The sequence below is a fragment of the Triticum aestivum genome, chromosome 2B, assembly GCF_018294505.1.
Source record: "Triticum aestivum cultivar Chinese Spring chromosome 2B, IWGSC CS RefSeq v2.1, whole genome shotgun sequence".
NCBI classification, from domain to species: Eukaryota; Viridiplantae; Streptophyta; class Magnoliopsida; order Poales; family Poaceae; genus Triticum; species Triticum aestivum.
In genome coordinates this window covers 464949964-464955611 of record NC_057798.1, presented here as the reverse complement: position 1 = coordinate 464955611, position 5648 = coordinate 464949964, and the positions used below count along the sequence as shown (strand labels likewise).

Below are 5648 nucleotides of genomic sequence, written 5' to 3'. Positions count from 1 at the left end.
ATGTGATCATGCCAAGCAATTTTGGGTAGCACTGTTTGAACAAACATGACTGAAACTCCCGCGCCTACATCCTCTGACATAGGCAAGTGATGTCATTTTATCGGACACTATCAAGAAGAAGGACGCAATGATCTTTGTCACAATCATGTGGTGCATCTGGTCTAGCATGAATAAATTTACTCATGGCGAGGAATAGTTTCAGCCGCTGGCATCGATGGAACTAGTTGATGAACTAGTAGGGGTGCTTAAGCTACCCTTAAGTCGAGCTGCTCCTAAGGAGAACAATAGCCCGCAGAGCTGGCACCCTCCCATGGCCGACTGGGTAGCTGTTAACTCTGACAGGGCAATTGATGCATGTAGACGGGTGGCTGGCTCGGCGTACATTATTAGAGATCACCAAGGGGTGTTCTTAGAAGCCGGACTAAAGCAATATAAGGGCATTGAGGAGCCTTTTATGAGCGGGCTATTGGCATGCCGAGATGGTGTAGAAGCTGTGATGAGAAGAGGACATCAATATGTTATGGTCTAGGTGGACCGCTCTACACTTGCAAATTTGTGGCATGAGCCGAATTAAACTCGAGTCAATGGTGCACATATCATTATAGAAATTAGACAGATGATCGAACCATTCCAGGGTTTCAAGTTTCTTTGGACTCCTCGCGACGCAAAGTGGGCGGCACATCTATGCGCTAAAGAAGCTCTTAGCAATTTTCCTATTTCTTGCTTTGATGCAATTCCTGAATTCCTGACTAGAATTCTTGAGTCAGATTGTAATCTCTTGTTAGTTTAATAAAGCGAGGAATTTACTTAAAAAAAGATCTACGTAATCCTAAAAGATCCGTGGTTCGAAGCCTCGACATGGAGTAGGATAGTGCCAAGTATTTGAACCATGAGAAAATCTTGGTCGAGCATCTCCGTGTTTGCTTTTCTCTAATTTTAAACTTTACTTATGCAAGTTGTCTTCCGTTTCTATACTCTAGTAGACATGCATGTGTAAGGTGTTCCTACACTACCACTAGAAAAACTTAAAACCTCCATGATCTTTAAAATTTGGAGAAGAGTCATCTAGGCTTGCTTGCAGTCTATTCATCCTCCCGCCTTTAGACATATTAAGCGATCCAATAACCATACCATTGCTTTTTTTAGGTTCAATATGGTAAAATTTGTTGTCCCATATTTTGTAAGAATTTGCCACTATGGCAGACGTTGTGTGTGAACCACAACAGTGACATCGACAATGCATGCACACCCCATGGTGTCCCAGTGAGAAATAAGAGGTTTGTTAGTTATTTGAAATTCAGAGAAAGTGTCAACCAAGTTATTATCATTAGATCTCGAGTCAAATAGACTAAAACTCTCCCAATCTCTTCATGCCCAAAATCATAGCCCTCTCTGGTGCGTTTGTCCCCAGCTCTCTAGTCTTTCCCCTCTCTCTCGCATGTGTCATCGCCTTTCACGTCAGCGGTGAAATCTTCATGACTCGCTAGCCCGCTTTCGACCCCGCCTGCGGGTGGATCCATGTTCCATGGTTGGTGTCGCTATCGTGCCACCTCGCCATCACACCCCTCCTTCCCCACCGTCGTGCAATGTGAACCCTCCAATTAGACCGTTGCATCGTCATCGCCTCTGCCTCAAACAACAACTTTACCTTTGCTTTGCTGGCATGGACGCCGCAGCTCGTCCCACACCTTCGCCTAATCTCCTCTACAACTAGTCACGTATTGCAAAGAGAATTGCATGGCCAAGAAGTCAACTTAATTTTGCAAAAAAAAAAGCGATTAAAACAAAATAAAAGGCTTGTATGATCTCCCACCTCTCCAGGGCACATACAACCACACGACCCCGCGCGAATCAACCTGTGATTGAATAGTTAGAAGGACAATGATATCCCCAACCCATCAGTATTTAAATCTTGGTGCTCACATTTTCTTAGATTTATTTTAGAATTTTCGGCGAGCAAAATTACATATACTAAGAAGACTAGGCCCGCAAGGGTTCCTTTTTTCTGGTTTTTTTGGAATTTTTTTTACCGTTGTTGTTTGAATGACGCGTGTGCACGGTAGTTTTCTAAAATGTGATTGATCATATTTTTTTGCTTGGTCGGTCTTTTAAGCACGTTTGATTTTGTTGTCGTATGTGCCCTTGTCTATTCACGTGTGTACGGCACATCCTACAAGAGAGAGTTCCTCCTTTTTTTAAAATTTGATTGACTGTACGTGCCTGTTCCAGAGTTATGTAGGTCAGGTGCACGCCACGCGCCGCTGCATGTCGCCACGTCTACCTCACATGCAGTTGACCAACAATTCCATCGGTGACACGTTGTCTTCTAGAATTTGCTGGGATTTTGTCTCCTTCAAATTTGTCTCTCTCCTGTATTTCCTTCCTTCGACGCGTCCATGGGCATGCATGTCTGCGCCATGCATCTCGCCACGTTTGCCTGCTGGGCTTTTCTCGTGGGTTCTATTTTTATTTTTTCTCTTCTTTTAGTTGCCTATAAGTACATGTTTGCTTCCTGTTCCTTTGGTTTGGGCTACTCCGCTGCCGGCGGCCTTGTCCTGATTGGCTTGGACGAACTCGGCGCCTTTCATTGCCGCAGCGGAGCGAGATCGCCAGGCTCGCGTTGCCCGCCGGCGTGACGGCGAAGCGGCCGGCAAGGGGTGGAAGCGGTGCAAGGCGCGCACGAGGAGTTCGATTGGCGTGGACGAACTCGGCGCCTTCATCGCCGTAGCGGAGCGAGATCGTCAGGCCTGTGCTGCCCGTCGGCGCGATGGCGAAGGGGCCGGAAAGGAGGTGGAAGCGGCCCAAGGCGCGTGCGAAGGACGACGCGTGCTGTTCGACCGGCCGGAGGCTTGCGCAGGAGGACGCCATTCTGGCTGTAGCCCATGGTAATCCGCCGCAGGTTCCATGGTGTCAGGTGGTCGGTGTCCGGCTCCGGCGGCAGTGAGTTCTCCGGCGGCAGTGAGTTCTTTTGTTCCTCGTTAGTATTGCTCTCTCTTCGCCCCGCTCCAGCTCCGGCCCCTTGGCTGCGGCCTCCTGCGACTTGCGAGGTGTTCTATCGATTGACCAAACCCAAACCGAGCCAGGTCTGAGCATGGACGATGGACATGCATGTACTTTCCTTCCTCAAGTAGTCCTCCTCCTCGGCGTCCTCCGCGGGCGTCCACGATGCCGGCCGCCACAGCCGGGACTACGTCGAGCGCGGCCCCCCAACGGGGACTTCTACACGGGGCAGTGGCGCGGCGGCGTGCCGCACGGCGACGGGAAGTACCTGTGGACGGACTGGTGCATGTACGAGGGGGAGTGGTGGCACGGCAAGGCCACGGGCCGGGGCAAGTTCTCCTGGCCGTCAGGCGCCACCTACAGGGCGAGTTCAAGGACGGCTTCATGGACGGCGACGACACCTGCACCATCGCCGCCGGGGACCCATACAATGCCTTCTGGTCTATGAACCTCCAGGATGGCGACGGCAGGAAGAGCTACGCCAACGGCGACCAATACGACGGCGACTCGCGCTCCGGGCTGCAGGACGGCGCCGGCCGCTACATCTGGCACAACGGGACCGAGTACAGGGGAAGTGGCGGGCCAGCCTCATCGACGGCTGCGGCGCGCTCGCCTGGGCCGACGGCAACCGCTATGATGACGGCTTGGAGGACGGCTGCCCGCGCGGCCAGGGCACCTTCCGATGGGCCGACGGCAGCGTCTACGTCGGCTTCTGGACGCGAGACGGCCTGAGCGGCATTGTCCAGCAGAAGGGCGTCTACCAGTACCACCCGTCTCCGGCGGTGTCGTCCCCGACAGCGCGCGACCCCCGCGATGGCTTCGCGAGGGAACTGCCGGGGTTCACGTCGGCACCATCGAGTCCACGCCGCTGCAGAGGCCGCTCAACAGTTCGGGTAACCGGATGGCCAATGGGCGGGCGAGCTCCGTGTCCGGGATGAGCAATTGCTCCGTCGGCGACCCGAAGTACGACAAGATTTGCATCTGGGAGTGGGACGGCGACATCACCTGCGACATTGTGGACGGGGCCGCTCTGTTGGACGACGCGCGGAGGAGCATGAGGACGGAGGACGGCGGGGAGAGCGTGGCGCTTCTGCCTCCGCCGTCCCAGGCGCCGCGCATTGCCAAGTCAAGTGGGTGTCCCCGTCGCTGGCGAAGCAACAGAGAGACCATCGTCAAGGGACACAAGCACTACGAGCTCATGCTGAACTTGCAGCTCGGGATCAGGTGGGTTGCTTCTGTCATCTTCCTTCGTCAGCGAGTCTGAAACTCTAAATTACGAAGATTTTGGAACTTTTGGTTGTGGAATTCGATCAACCAGAGAAATTTGCATTTGCTTTCAGTACCTCTGCTTCACGCAGAGTTATAGGAATATAGACAAAACTGAAATATGTGTTCAAGAAGCCTATAGACGCTAACCAATATTCTTATGGCCCATGGTCCTATGTAAAGTATTCCAATACATTTTCACAAATCAGTTTTATATTCTTCACGTAACACATGTTCATGTCCAATCAGGGATGGATTGAAGTGGTGCTGGGACATGTATAGAGAAGGAGCCCACCTGTACGGACAAGTTTTGAATTGGGATGTGCTGTTTCCTACCTGGTGGTGTAGACCTTAGATGAGGGATCTCCATATAAGTAGAATGTCACACATATGAATGTTGCATCTGCGATGATTCATAGAAAACAAGCGAAGAGAACGATTCATCAGTTGCATATCTTTTTTTAGGTTCTACATGTTATTCCTTTCTCTTTAAGTTGGTCTGCTGTTCAAAAAAAACTGAGAATGTAATTATATGAGTAGCGTAGTTAAGTGTGCTCAAGAAGTATACATAGAAAAAAATAGACTGCTAGGCGTAAAAACTCGAGCTGGCTACAAAGGTACGCACATGCAGAACGTACAACAAATTTTCAGAAACTATATCAAAACAAACACATACTGAACCAATGGTTGCGGCGTGCCGCCGCACATGCTTCAGTGGATCGACTTGAATAGGTTGGCTTGTGATGATATGTCGCTTAGGACCAGCAGCGATGGTTTGATTCAGATCTTCAGATGTAAAGTTCACTACCACTACATCATGATCAATATCTTAGGTCTAAGGAGAGAACAGGAGCTTCATACTTCCACTATCACTACATGTTGTAAATCACTTAAGTATGTATCTACTAGATGTATCTTTTTTTTTCATGAACTACTCTGCCATGAATCAAGTCTTGGGACAACTTATCAAATATTTAAAAAAGAACTAAATATCTTATCAATCCATATGGCGCGGCGTGCCGCCGCGCACTACTCGCTAGTGTGCGTCTATGTGCTAAAGAACAAGGTGGGTTGGGGATATCATTCAACACACGGTGAAAACTCAGTTACATGTCCACGTCTGTACTATATTAAAACAAACCACACGGCCTGCAAAGAACTACGAACTTTTTTTATATAAGAATAAAAAAACTATGAACTACATGAATAAAATTAAGCACGGGAACTTGAAGAGCAGATCAGATCGCAGCAGAGTACAAAATGCTGCATGTGCTCCGCTCCCCACGGCCCCGGCGATGGCACGGGCTCCTCTTGCCGCCCAGGGCGGTGCTATGCGTGCCACCCCACCGCCACCGCCCTGGGCTCCCCTGCCCCCGTATTTG

The 5648-nt window shown here is 50.2% G+C and overlaps 1 pseudogene; it reads left to right on the top strand.

Annotated features, from left to right (window-relative positions):
- Positions 1 to 2882: 2882 nt before the first annotated feature.
- LOC123039255 (phosphatidylinositol 4-phosphate 5-kinase 4-like) lies at positions 2883 to 5101 on the top strand (annotated as a pseudogene).
- The last annotated feature ends 547 nt before the right edge of the window (positions 5102 to 5648 follow it).